The sequence below is a fragment of the Pelodiscus sinensis genome, chromosome 25, assembly GCF_049634645.1.
Source record: "Pelodiscus sinensis isolate JC-2024 chromosome 25, ASM4963464v1, whole genome shotgun sequence".
Classification (NCBI taxonomy): domain Eukaryota; kingdom Metazoa; phylum Chordata; order Testudines; family Trionychidae; genus Pelodiscus; species Pelodiscus sinensis.
In genome coordinates this window covers 7,535,366-7,550,407 of record NC_134735.1, presented here as the reverse complement: position 1 = coordinate 7,550,407, position 15,042 = coordinate 7,535,366, and the positions used below count along the sequence as shown (strand labels likewise).

Below are 15,042 nucleotides of genomic sequence, written 5' to 3'. Positions count from 1 at the left end.
CATTGGAATCTCCCCCGGAACATCTCCGGTGTCCCGGTTCCATCAGTTGGCACTCGCCCACACAGTAACGCAGAGCCGGCCAAAGGCTGACCTGCCTCTCAGGCACGCCTGCTCGGCTTCAAGGCAGCGACGGGAACGTTAAACATGATCCACGCCGGGCTCTGACAAATGGAATGCTTTGTTATAAGGACAGCCCTATAAATAGACGCTGGTCTTGTCAACTCCCAAGCCCCGCACCGTGGCGCAACCTTCAATGGCTTCGGAGTGAGATGGAGGGAGACATTGTTTAGCAAACCCTCCAGAAGTGGGCCCCAGAAATAAATCCATCCTTGGCATCAGCATCAAGCCAGCGGCTGGCAGTGGCAGAGACCTGCTAGAGGAGCAGCAGGCGAGCTTCAGGCTGTGCATCTGAAAGTTCTGTGCTTTCAGGAGTAGTTAAGAGGGTGGATTAAACAAAAACAATCCCATGAGCTTTCACGCCGGCCATCTGCACCCTTTTCACAGCAGCGGGGGCTCGCTGCAAGGGTCAAGGGACCACTGCGACTCCGGCAGAGAACAAAGACCCTCTCCGGCAGCCTGAAAGTAAAACGGGACTTTTCCCAGTTGGGCTCAGCCCCCAAAGAGGCATCGTAGCCACCGTCCCGACAAAGAGCAACCGATTTCAGCATCCCACGACAGCAGAGATCCTGCCGCAAGCGGCATATGGCGATGGAAGACGCGGCAGGAACAGGCTTTGCAGAGATGGCCTGAAACGAGAAAGCCAGCCCCCGCTCACTCCTTGCTCCCACCAGCCCCCCAGCTCTATCAGCAACAACTGCGGTTGGGGCGAGAGGGGAAATATGTGAGAGGGAGACACTTGCCACACAGGAAACAGATGGGGACAGGAGCTTGGAGGCAGGGCTGTTCCTAAGGGAATGCGGGGGGACAACCCCCCTAATCTATTCCAGACCCCAACCCCGCCCCACCTCTTCAACCTCCACTCCGCACCTTTCCACAAACCCTTGCCCCTGTTCTGCCTGATTCTTCCTGTCCCGCTCCTTCCCTACACCCATTCCACCCTACCCTCAAGTTCCCACCGCCTGGAGGGCCTGGCACTGCCAGTGGGGGGCCCAGTCCACCCCCCCACACTCACCAGCAGTGATGGGAAGCAGAGTGTGTCAGCATTTTTTCCCAGAAGAACAGCTCTTGCGCAAAAGCCTCTTGCGCAAAAATGGGTGCTCATTAATTATACAAATGAGGCACGGCACTTAGCCTCATTTGCATATGTATTTCCGCAAAAAGGCTATAGTGTAGACACGACCATCCTGATCCTCGCATTGGCCCTTCTGCTCTTCGCGGGCCAAGTCATTGCACCCACCCTGTAACAAGCCCAGAACCTCTGGCTGAGTCACTGAAGTCCTCTAATCAGGATTTAATACCATCAATAACTGGGGATGTTTTAAAATTGGTTATTTAAGTGACCATGTAACCGCTGAAAATCTCAGCGGATACACACGGTGGGCTCTGCAGTATAAGCTTTATACAGCAGAGTCCGCAGTGCGGGGTGGCTCCCCGCTGCTGCTCCACTCCCCAGGAGTCAGCTGCCACCCCATGCTGCGGCTTCTGTTACAAGCATGCACCGGCTTCCAGCCCCGCTCCCTGACAGCTGGCTGCCACCCTGTGCTCTGGCCTCTGATACAGGCACGCACCAGCTTCTGACACTGCTTCTCAAGAGCTAGCTGCCACCCCGTGCTCCAGCCTCTGATACAGGCACGCACCAGCTTCCGACCCTGCTCCCCGAGAGCCGGCTGCCATTCTGTGCTCCAGCCTCTGATACAGGCACGCACCAGCTTCCGACCCCGCTCCCCGAGAGCCGGCTGCCACTCTGTGCTCCAGCCTCTGATACAGGCATGCACCAGCTTCCAACCCCGCTCCCCGAGAGCCGGCTGCCACTCTGTGCTCCAGCCTCTGATACAGGCACGCACCAGCTTCCGACCCCGCTCCCCGAGAGCCGGCTGCCACTCTGTGCTCCAGCCTCTGATACAGGCACGCACCAGCTTCCGACCCTGCTCCCCGAGAGCCGGCTGCCACTCTGTGCTCCAGCCTCTGATACAGGCACGCACCAGCTTCCGACCCCGCTCCCCGAGAGCCGGCTGCCACTCTGTGCTCCAGCCTCTGATACAGGCACGCACCAGCTTCCGACCCCGCTCCCCGAGAGCAGGCTGCCACTCTGTGCTCCAGCCTCTGATACAGGCACGCACCAGCTTCCGACCCCGCTCCCCGAGAGCTGGCTGCCACTCTGTGCTCCAGCCTCTGATACAGGCACACACCAGCTTCCGACCCCGCTCCCCGAGAGCCGGCTGCCACTCTGTGCTCCAGCCTCTGATACAGGCACGCACCAGCTTCCAACCCTGCTCCCCAAGAGCCGGCTGCCACCCTGTGCTCTGGCCTCTGATACAAGTGCACACCAGCTTCTGGCCCCACTTCCCAGGAACTGATATGGAGCCAACAGTGTGGGATGGCAGCCAGCTCCCCAGGAATGGCAGCCTGTGTGTAACCGTTAACGGTAATCAATAAGCCTAGGCTGATCAGTTAACCGGTCAAAGGGTTATTCTATTACATCCCTAGTAATTAACAATCATCCTTCCAATTCTGAAAGGTAAAGAGCAGAGAGGATTAAGGGTAAATCCAGAGGGGCAAACCCCTTACCCAGAGGAGGGCACGAGATCTGCTTCACAAGAGTTACCAGCCACATTCATTGCTTTGATCCGCTCCCAGCCCTTGCCCAGTCATGGCAGGTGGAAGTTCGAGGGCGTTTTACAGCCCAAGCAAGGGGATTGTCTCTCTGCATGTCACACCAGAGAGGTTTCAGAGGACACGGCACTGGCAACACGCTACAGGTGAAGAGAGAAAAGCGAAAGGTGTTTTTACTCCAGGCACGTTCCAAATCACCAGGTTGAATATTTACTTGGGATCAAACAACGATCCCCTCGCCTGCATCTGGGAACAGAGTTTGGGGGCCGTTTCCCAGCCAGGTCACAGAGAGTTCAGTGTCCGAGTCACAGTGCAGAAGGCCCCATTTGCAATCCAGGGCAGCTCCCCACCCCCCACCCCGGCACAGCCAGCTATTGTCCCCTCCGCACAGAGAAGAATCCAGCTAGCCCCGCTCTCCCAGAGCGCTGTCCCCGGCCTGATTTATCAGCAAGAAGTGAACACACTGGGGGAGGAACTCCACCCTGGCAGGCAGGGAAGGGCGGCTTCTGCTCCAGGGCACAGAAACGAAGCTCATTCTGGGAACGATTATTTTAATAGCACCCCGTGGCATGCAGGGCACAGGGCAGGACTCAGAGACAGACTCCGACAAATTTGGGGTCTCAAAAGCCGACTCACTGTCCACGCTTTCCAGTTATTCGCTCAGCGCGGCCCAGTCAAATAATAGCTACGGTCACTATTCCACGGTCCTGGACGCAGGCAAGAGGCACTGTACGCATCATCTCTGCTTTACCGACTCTGACCAGACAGAACTTAATCCACCCTGCCTAAAGTTTTACAGAGTCCACTGGCGAGCTGGGAATAGAATCAGAGCAATGCCAGTTTCAACTCTAGTACTCAGAACTATGGCTCTCCCCAGGAGGCCGATAGCCAACTGCTCCCTCGACGGCTGAGGAAGACAAGCGAGTTGAGTCTCAAGTAGTGTGCACAGAAGAGAAATGCTCTACAGCTGGGGGGGTGGAGGGGGTCATGCTAGGAGAAGGTATTAACCAGATGAGCAGCCCTCCCCAATGAAAAGACCAAAAGACGTGCAAGTTTACTGTACAACCGATGAAACCACTGGCCAAGATTTCCTGGTACAATACGACTAGCTAGCTCCACCCCAACTCAGGGGCTCACACTCTCTGATTTTGCTAGATTTTTTTTTTTTTAATCTTGAGGTTTCTCTCTTCTCCACTAGAGGCGAGGTAAGAAGGCAGCCTCAAGCAGTAACTCTGCATGGTGGAAGAAATCACATTGAGGCATATTTTTGCTCAAGTTGCAGACTGATTTATTTGGATGCTGCCAACCTGGAGAAGTGAAAGGTGGCATGAAGGTAAAGCTCTTTGCCCTACATCCTCCCCTGGGTTTCCCGTCACTGCTAAAAGGGAACTAATGGGGAAAAGCAGGACATCTCTTATGCAGAAAAGCCATTTAAAAAGCAACAGGAGAAAAGAACCTTCTTTCTACCCCAAAGCCTCTCCCAGCCAAAAAAAAAAAAAAAAAAAAAAAAAAAATAAAAATAATGCCACCTCCCCAAAACTAAAGCCAAGCCACAAGCAGCATTTTAACGCTGTAGAGCAGGGGTCTCCAAAATACAGTCCACAGGCCACATCTGACTGCCACATTTTGACCAGCCCGCTGAGTCCTTGGCCTCACAAGGTAATTCGCTGGCGAGGCCGCAAAAGTTTATTTACACCGACTGTCCATGGTTGGCGTTCCCGGCCAACGGAAGCTGCGGGAGGGATGTACTGATTGCCGCTTCCGGCAGCTCCTATTGACCAGGAACAGTGAAGCATTCCCACCTGCAGATGCTCAAGGCACATTTCTGGTGAGCAGGGCTATTGATGAGTTTGGGGCTTGGTGTGCTCCAGAGAGACTCAGAAACGGGGCTTGTGCAACCCATCTTTGCCTTTTGGATACCAAGTTTAACAGGCCTCCAATTTTAAAACATACAGGCATCTTTGATGCAACGTTGAACCATGGGGCGCTTGCCTTTTAGGATATATTGCAGTTGGTGCAAACACGGTTGTCCTGGAGACCTGCAGCAGTAGAACATGAGGTTCTCACATGGAAGGGAATCAAAACAAGCAGTTGACAGAAAGCACGCTCCAGGAGTTGATACAGCAAAGACAAAACTAAACCTGTAATTGTCCTGCATTTTGCTTCAGCTACCCCAGACTAACACGGCTACATCTCTATCACTAAACCTGTAAGAGGGACTCGTCTTCATTTTCTTTCCCCTGGCCCCATGCTACTCCTCACCTTCCCATTGTCCCCTCCACCTACTTCCCCAGCTCATTCCTCCCCTCTTGTTCCCTGGACTCCTGCCTACCTTACCCTGCACACGCCTAAGATAAAATGACTTCCCACGCTTACCAACACTCTCACCCTTGCTGTCTTGTCTATGCTAATGTAAGCTCTTCAGGGTAGGCATGATCTTCTTACACCTTTAGGGTTATATACAAGATGCATTACAGTAATTGACCAGTTCTGGCCCACGGTAAAAGCAAGACTGAGTGACGTGGCGCCAGCAGCTTAAAGTTTGGGGAGCTCTGCCCATCGAGGCAGAAGCATGAGAAATAGGGATGCTAAAAATCATGTGACAGGGGAACTTCTGAAAATCTCAGAGAACAGCTGGGCATGGTTACACCGTTACCTTCCGCAGCTTTATACTGCAGAGTCTGCAGCGAAGCCTCCTCGGGCGTGAAGAAGGGAGGCTGCTTCGCTTAGTGTAACCGACACCGGTAACCGATAAAGCATCTGCTTATTGGTTAAACGGTTAGCTGTTTACATTCCACACTCACTGCTGTTCCCGCTGTAACATACAGTCAAGGGCAGACTTTATAGGAGATACGCTGTAGAGCGTAAAACCTAATCTCTTAGTATCAAAGGAAGGTTTGTCTAGAGACAATAGGGATGTGTCATGTACAAGGCCACAGTTATGCTTTTAAGCGTCCACTATGCAGCAGGTACACCTCAGAGTTCTTAAGGGAGCAGCTGGACTCGGTTTGGTAAGGGACAGGCCAGAGCTCGAGCTTGCAGGGGGAGGGAAAGGGGCCCAGGCACGGCGGCAGGGCAGGAGCTCACCTGGCGCCTGGGTGGTCTGCATCCCCCATTTGTCTGGAGAGTGCAACCTTCTCTTCCTGCAGAGGAGTTGCAGATGTGCATGGAGCAGGGTTTCCCAATTTTATTTGGCCATGGAACTGCTGTGTTTCGTCGGGGGGGGGGGGGGGAGAGAGAAAGTCCCGACGCAAAAAAGCTCTGTCTCTTTAAGAGGGGCGGGGGAGTGCCAGCTCTTCATGGAACCCTTACTTTCACTTCGCAGAACCCCGGGTTCCGCAGAGCACCAATTGAGAAACATCGGCATGGAGGATTCCGGCTCCGGCTCCAGACATGTTAACAAGATGTTCTGGGGACCCTCAGTTGTGTAGGCACAATGGCCACCACAGATCACACCCAGTGCCTTAACCCACTTATAGCAAAACAAAAACAAAAACAAAAACGTGAACTCACCAGAAGGACCCTCCCCAGGATCAGTGCCCAACAGAGATGTCCTGGGAGGAGGGGATTGTCTCCAAGGTTATAAAAAAGTTCTGGCTGTCGGTGGCATCGGTTCCCCCGCTCGCATGCTGACCATTCTCCTCCTCTTCCTCATCCATGCAGTCCTCCATGTTGCTGCCCAAGGAGCATCTTGGGAGGAATCCACAGACCGGCTAGAGAAGCTCGCTGGGTCCCCCTCACCAAGAATTGCATGTATCTGCTCATAGAAGCGAGATATTTGCAGCAATGATCCAGACCAGGCATTTGCTTCCTTTGTCTTCTGGTACATCTACCTCAGTTCCTTTTCACTTGGTATCGCTGGGTGTCCCTGGCGTATCCTCTCTCCTCCATGTCCTTTGCAATCTTGGCAAAAATATCTGCATTTCTTTTGCTGGCTTGTAGTTCTCAGAGAACAAATTCCTCTTCCTACACAGTAATGAGGTCCAGGATCTCCTGCATGCTCCATGCTGGTGCTTGTCTGGGAACCATGGTCAGGTGTGTTGTGCAAGTGTGCTGCCTGCTCTGAGGTCTGCTCACCGTGCTGGCCACACAAGAATTGAAATAAAAATGTTCCTGAGGCTTTTCCTGTCCACCTGGAGAGCAGCAGAGTTGAAAGTCCTGGCCAGAGCAGTGACCGCAGGGCACTGTGGGACACCTCCCGGAGGCCAAGGACTTGTCTGCACTACCATGAATTCAACCGTGCAAGGTCAAATTTAGCATTACTCCTTGTGAAAATCTGGAATACCAAAATCGACTTTCACAGCCTTAAACTCGACGGAACTGGCTTGGTGGTGTGGACTCATTGTTTAGGAATTCGACCTACCGCAACTAAGTTTGACCTAAACTTCCAGTATAGGCTAGGCCCCAGATTCAATTCCAGGCTGAAAATAGCAGCAGAACAAGTAGGAAGAGCAATGTGAATTTCAAAATTTGCTTCTCAAATGTGCAGTCGGATCTAATTTTTAAACTACATCCATCTTTACAAACCATTTGATTTTCAGAAACACCAGTGTGCTCTGTAACTCTAACTTTCCTTTCCAAGTACTCACATATTAAATTATAATTTAAATCTTAAGGCTTCACACAACATCTTGATTCTCATTTAAATATTGCACAAAAGTGCTGTCGTTTTCATGCATGCACGTCACCCCTTTTGCAAATACTGTAGTACACCTTGCATTTTCATCCAAGCAACTTCAACTTTACAAGTCACATCGCCTGAGGAAAATATTTCCATTTCACAGGCTGAAAACTATGGCTCAAAGTTGAGGGAATGAGCAGTAGAACAAGGAGTAGAATCTAGGAATCATACTCCCATAGAGTGGCACAAGTGCTGTAAGAGGGTAAGGTCCCTGCAATTGCTAGCTTTTGCAAACAAAGTTATCTGTTGACCACAAAGACAACAGTCTAATCTGATCTTAAAACCTCACACTTCTCTGCTCTTACTTTCCAAGCAGCTCTGCTAACTACTCTTGCAACATTTCCAGCGGGGAGGGCAGGAAATTGCAGGAAATTAATTGCGCTAAAGCAATTCTTTACAAGCAAGTACTTGCCATAGTTTGCAATTCCTACTCTGTATTGCCTGCAATCCATTTGATACCTGGATTTGAAAGGACAGCACTTCCACTAACACTTGGAAGCTTCCTTTGGCGCTTGTCAGCCGAAGATCTCTCAGCATTTTACAACCATGAATCCAGCCTCACCAACCTCTTCCCTTGAGGTAGGCATTACCCTTCTTTTACATATGTGGCACAGAAGTGACTTGCCCAGCGCCACTTGGCAAGTCAATGGCACAGCTGCAAGAGAGACTCATGAATCTCATAACCAAGTGCAAGACAGCAGTGGTCTGTGGTCCCCTGGGGTGTCTGCAGACTCTGTCTTAGGGGTCATAAGAACGGCTGTACTGGGTCAGACCAAAGGTCCATCTAGCATAGTAGCCTGTCTGCCAACAGTGGCCAGCACCAGGTGCCCCAGAGAGGGTGGATCGAAGACAATGATCAAGCGATTTGTCTCCTGCCATCCCTCTCCAGCCTCTGACAAACAGAGGCCAGGGACACCATTTCTATCCCCTGGCTAATAGCCTTTTACGGACCTAACCTCCATGAAATTATCTAGCTTCTCTTTAAACTCTGTTCTAGTCCTAGCCTTCACAGACTCCTCTGGCAAGGAGTTCCACAGGTTGACTACACGCTGTATGAAGAAGAACTTTCTTTTATTCGTTTTAAACCTGCTACCCATTAATTTCATTTGGTGTCCTCTAGTTCTTCTATTATGGGAACTAATATAGCCCCAAAGGCTGCCGTTACCACAGAACAGTAGCTTTCAACCTGTGGCGTGTGGACCCCTGAGAGTCTACTGATTAAATGGGCAACCTAGGCTAGTGAGTGGGCTGCACAAGTGGCCCTTCATCTCAGTGGGCTGCAAGATTGTCGTAACCAAGATGGTCTCCCGGGACAGGGCGTCTTGCTCACTGCACTTGCCCGCCTAGAATTTGCGGGCTGTGCCAATTGAACCGAAGCAGCGCTCTGATTGGACGTAGAGGCAGCGCATGGCTGTCGCAACGTTGTGTGCCATCAGCCCAACCCTCGCTTCCCGTACCCTGGCTTTACACTCATGTCACTTTAGTCGTACCAGTGGGGGAAAAAACCCCACGCAGATGGAAACCAGCAGAATCTGGCAACTGGCACAGACAACCGTAAATAAAACGTCTTGTGGGCCACACTAGGGATGTAAAATTCCATTTAAAATCACGGCTCCTGCCCCTGACCCTAACTTAGTGGGACTGACACCGCAGCTCCCAGCCTTCCTTCCCCGTGGAAGCTGCCACTACGGCTCCTGGTCCCTGCATGGAAGCCACCGCGGCTGCCCTTGCCGGCTTCCCACGTGTGCTGGGAACTAGCAGCCATGTGCAGGGCGCCCGGTGAGGCTGGAGCACCGTCACCCTGTGGCTAGGCCACAGGCGAGGGCTGATCCCAAGTACCGGGTAACTATTTAACCAGCTACCCGTTAACATCCCTACGCCACACACACCACCCTGATGTTCCTCAGGTCGCCCTCTTCTGGTCTAATATTTCAACAGGGGTCCGCAGCTCCATTCAAAATTTTTAGGGGCCCACAAATTTAAAAAATGGTGGAGAATTACTAATACAGAGTGTCCCCCCCCCCCCCCAAGACACTTCTTGTCACGATGCTGAGGGAGGAACTCTCTGGATGAAGGCAACCAGAGCCACAGATGTTTAGAGAACATTGTTTAGAATCCCAACCACAAACTGTTCCTAAGGTGACGGAGGAGCGATTGAGAAGCCCGTCCTGCAGGAGGTGAAAGAGCAAAAGCAGGGCTCCCCACCCCCAAAGGCAGCCAAAGCAAATGTTCAGACAGCACCCGCTACATTCCACATGAAACATTTGCAGACCAAAACTAAATGAACAGACCGCAGCTGTGAACATGGGACAAAGGAACCAAAATGTGATCTATTCCCAAGCACCATCCTTTGCAGCATCTTCCTTCTCTTCCATCTCCCCTCTGGCCACCTGTCATCCACTCGGCGGTTACCCAATCTGCAGCTGCCCTTGGAGTGAATGATAACTGGGCTTTTGTATAAAAACAAACCTTGCACCTCTGTGGAAGAGGCGGCTTTCCAGAGCTTTCTTGTTACAAAGAAAAAGCAATGCAAGAGCTAAAAATGGCTCTCAAAACTCCCATGGTGTCAGAGTTACTGGAAGCCCAATGCCATCTAGACTGGCTAAAACACTGCATTCACAAAGCTGTTTGTTAAAGGACCTCAAATGTTTTATGAGCATTAAGCCTCACAATTAATTACGCCTGTGAATGAATGCCACAGATTAACCAGTTAGTTCTAAGTGACAACAGGAACCGGCTCAAGAATTATAGCTTGAACCATTCCACAATCAGAGAGTGCAACTTAATTAGGTTTGACGTTCTTGCTGGAGAGATGGCACCCAAAAACGAGCATCGTGACAGTGTGGGGGGAAGGAAGGATTCCATCACATGAGAAAGCTAGTCTAGCGACTCTTCTGGCAGACGCAAGGTAATTCAAATCCTCAGACCCAATCATCCCATCTAACTAGGGATGTAAATTCCCATTAAAAATGTTAACTGGTTAAACTTTAATCGTCCCACCAGGAGCTAGCGAAGAGTGTAGTTAGTTCAGGACAGCGATACGGTAAATTCAGGATTCACCGGTGTGACATCCTGACAGGTCTGCTCCGACAGTGATGAGAAACGCTTGGCTGTGTGCATTTTTGTATGCTCTCTCAGTGTATCGTGCCAGTTCTACGCAGGTAGCTAGCATCATAGACTTCCTGAAAGACCCCAAAGACCCCGATAAGATACGAAGGCACCCGAGTCAGCTTTATTGTTGAGCCAAGTACATTAATAGTTGTCGGTAGCCAGTGGCTTCCGAGCCCCTACGCATCTGTACCCAGGACAATGGAGTCGGCTCAGTCGATAGCCCCCTAAGCCGGCCAAAGAGTTAAGTCAAGGTACCCCAATATTGAGACTGAAATGAACAATCTATGATACCCACTGTACGTATCATCTTATGCATTAATGACACATTTGGTCCCTCCCCTTGTACTTTCCTCCAAAGCGTTCGCTGCTCATTGTTCTGCTTTCGCTCCGGTTGTTCCCAACTATTTTATCATGTACTCAGCTGGGTGTCCCTGTACGGTGCGGATGGGATATATTTACATACTTCATGTGCTTTTATCAGTGCTAGCAGTTCTAGTGCCAAGAGACACGGACTTGCAGGCAAACATTTGCTTTTGACACGGCCTGCCTATTACTCAGAGTAGAACTCCTGCTTTCTTTGGGTCACGCACCAGGCCCACGCTTCAAGCTACGTCTTTCTCCCACAAAGAGCAGCTGGAGTCCGGCAGCAGGGGCTGCTCCAGGCAGGAGACCCTGCCACTGGAGTTCCTGCTGGCCAGTTTGCCACGGGCAGAGGGCTACTCTGGCCCCCATCATCCTTGCCACATTGCAGGCGGGCAGGGAGCTGCTCTGGCCCCAGACAAACCTGCAGCGCTGTGGGAGGGGGGAGGACTGCTCCAGCCCTGGCTGACCCACTGCACCAAGGGTGGGGGTTGCTCCTGCCAAGCCCAACATTATCGGGGTCCTGCTGGCGGGGCCCACAGTGGGTGGGTGGGGGTGCTCCCATTGCCCAGTTACCATGCCAGAAAGGCCAATGCTTACCAGGTACCTGGTTAACTTTTTACATCTCTAGGTCTCATTATGACACTTGAGGTGTGGAAAGTCATGGGGACCGAGAATCTGCAAACAAGTTATGCTCCCAGTGCTGGCACTGAGCAAGTCACCTTCTGCCCCTCACTGCACCACGCTGGCAAAAATGGGGGTTCATAACTATTTCCCTTTTTAAAGTGCTTTGAGATCCGCAGGTGAACAGCTGCTGGCGTTCATTCATGAGGTTTGTACTGTGCCTTGCATCATAGTCAACTGTTGGCAGGCAGTGTGTCAGCTGGAAATTTGGGGGGTTTAAAGTAGAATAGGAAAAGCAAATCGCCAGACAGCTGCTTTTAGCACCTGCTAGATCAACAGGGGCCCCGAGCAGGCACCACCCTAGAAGGAACCCAAGCCTCATCCAGGTTTGGGAGCAACCCCCAGCATAAACCAAGTAGGGATGTAAAATCCCGTTTCATCAGTCAACCTATTAAACGTTAGGTTTAGCCGGTTAACCAGGCTCCCAGGTGCTGGCCCTGTGGGTCTACCAGTTAACCAGCTACCAGTAAGCATTACTGTGTAACTGGTTAACCGTTCACATCCCTAAAACCAGCCTAGGTGTTGATGAAGAGAACTCCATGAAATCAGTAGCTAAGGCATCTCTGGCCAGAGACAGTATTTGGGCTTGAATATTTGTAGCCGTGGGCCATACCTTGGGACACGCTGAGCATCTACAGGCACTGCTAACTTCCTTTTCATGGGGCTTGCGTGTCATTTGCTCACAGGATCTTTACCTCCTTACGCCGTCTCTTTCTCCCCCTTTTTAGAACTACCATGTCCCTCTCTGGAAGAGACCAGGCAAATACAAATGGCTCAGAGCAGTCACAAAGGGGGCATATGCATGAGAAGGAGGCAGCAATGGAATGAGTAAGTTCTAGTCTGGAAGAGGGAAGCTCGTTAGGAGTGATCCGTCTGCCTGGAGACAGGGGGGTTCTCTCTGCATACCTCAACTCTCCATGGTGAAACTGCATCAACTCCTATTTTGTCATGTAAATGAGCACGCGGAAGCACAGGGGCTGGGGGCTAGTGGTTTTGCTGGAGTACAATGCATGCAGTGAGCAGTATGAAATCTGCCTGCCATTATAAATTCAGCAGTCTGGGAGGAATCACAGACTTTAACACACAAAAGCAGTGCCCTAGAGCCATTAAGATAAAGGGTGCAATTGGAGAGCTCCCATCACTTCACACAAGCACTCCCTCACTAGATAAGTCTCACACCCAATATATTCTCCCCCTGGAAACTAACCAGCTCTTTTAAAAGAAGTGTTGTGTGTGTATGGGGGTGCAACAGAAGTCAACATAAAAATCCATTTGGGGTTATTAATGCTGAAATACGCTTTGTTTATATATTTAGCGTAACAGCTGGCAAACACACAACCAACTGACCAACAGCTGCCTGATGGGTGAGAACCCATAATGTTTGGGAGGGCATGAAATTAACATGTCAATTTAAATCCTCTCCAAATGCTCCATTCAAAAAAAAAAAAAAAAAAAAAAACGGGACACTGGAATTGGACAGAGACACAAAAAGAAGTTTCTTTATTCAGCAGAGTCGGTATAGTAATCTCCGCCCGACACACACCATGCACACACCCTGCCTTTAAAAAAATAAAGTTAAGAATCTGAGAAAAATAAAAATGAGTTTTCAGAAAAAAAATATTTGCTTTGCAACTAATGCACTGAGGGGGCAAATTTGTTTGTCACCAAATGGTGTTATTAATAAGCAGAGAAAGACCACCACACCATGCTCATTTTAAAAACCCTGAAAGATCTTCCACCCTAAATCAGGTCAATTAAACTTCTCATAAAAAGCCAAGGAGCAAGTGGAAACACTAGAATGCAGGATCATAGAGTCAGGAGGGGGCAGCCAACAATAGCCCAAGGAGAACGAGATGGCCAGCTATTCATTCTGAGGGAATGAGGGCTGTATCTCTCTTTTGCTCAGCGCCATGCAAAATTAAAAGAAAATATGAATGTCTCTTTCCAGGACATTTCTAGTAACTCAATACAGCTCTCCTTCCTGTGTCCTCCCCCACCCCCCAAACTAAGGTCTCAGAACCTGCTGGACAATGTGTTCCATTGAACTATTTGCTGGGTGAGAAGGATTCGCTCTGACTTCCTTGTCAAGTTTAACAGCCCACTGGGGGGGGGGGGGGGGGTCACAGCAGAGGGACAGATTCACATTTCTTCTCAAGCCTATGATCGAAATGTAACTCTGCGAAAGTCACCAGCAGCTGTTTTCTTGATTGTCTTGCAAATGGACTCAAAATAGCAACATTTATAATCGGCAACTACTAAACAGCTAATTACAGCTAAGGAGTTTCAGTTGCTATAAAAGGCCACACGTCAGATGCAAGGAGGTTTCTGGGCTCTTAAGTCACTTGAAGATATTTTAGTTTTAAAAGATAAAAGTTTCCCTACTGTTTCTGGGGGTTAAGGATTTTCTCTTTCCACGCTTCACAAAAACCTGTTGCCACTACTCCTGTTTAGTCTACCCCGATGAATTCACGTTCCTAGATTCTAAGGCCAGAAGGGACCACTGTGACTTCCTGTTTAACACAGGCTAGAGAACTTTCCCCACAGTAATATCTATTGTGGATCTTTTAGAAAAGGATCCAATCTTGATCCAAAAATTATCCTCAACAACCCTTGGGAAATTGTTCCAATAGCTACTCTCACTGGGAAAGTGTATGCCTTATTTCCAGCACGACACTAACAAACAGCGGGTAATATACTTCCCACCTCCAAGATAACATCTTTAAATGCAGGGAGGAAGACATTTGGTACAGGGGAACAGAAGAAAAAAATATGCAGAGTGTAGATTTATGAAAGAGACTTTCTTTTATATAATAAGTGCAAATCCACAAATTTGCACCCTCTGTCTATCATTAATTCTCTTTCACACAAGTTATTTTAAAGGCAAATAGGTTAATACTGGTTGTCATGGCTTTTTGATTCAACACAAAACTGAGCATAATTAAAATATGACCATGTGACAGGCAGAGCGCTCAGACTGAAAACTCTATTTCAAAGCATTAAGCCCCTCAACATGCTCCAGAGTCAGCCTTCCGGTGGGCAAAAACTGAATTGTCCAGCCACCCAAGTATTGCTTCTGGCCCGGGTTTTGGTAGCTGTGTCCAAGAAACCTGCAGAAATAGGCACTAATTTGTTTTACTAGGGTATTTACCTCTGAAAGCAGTTTATGCCTTTGTAGACACTGCACTGCAAGCCTTAAACTGTAAAGCACATTGTTACGTCGCGTCAGAATCTCAGCTTTTAACTGGGAAATCAGAAGGGCCTAAATTGGAACTGCCAAATTAAAAACATCACCCACACTTTGTCCGCACAGCCCTGCCTCTTGCCTGCACTAGCGTGCTTGCAAACTTCTGCGAGACACTAAGTACTTGCCAAGCTGCGTTCACAACTGGGAAACTCCTGGAGAGTCACTGGGTTTTGCAAATTGACAATTTAGCGAGTGAAACAGAAAGCAAACGTGCCTCAAGGTGTACTTT

At 49.9% G+C, this 15,042-nt stretch overlaps 1 protein-coding gene across 1 annotated transcript in view; it reads right to left on the bottom strand.

Moving 5' to 3' along the window:
* Positions 1-15,042, bottom strand: part of LOC102448601 (protein argonaute-1) — a 62,609-nt gene that overhangs the window by 39,141 nt on the left and 8,426 nt on the right. The window lies entirely within an intron of this gene.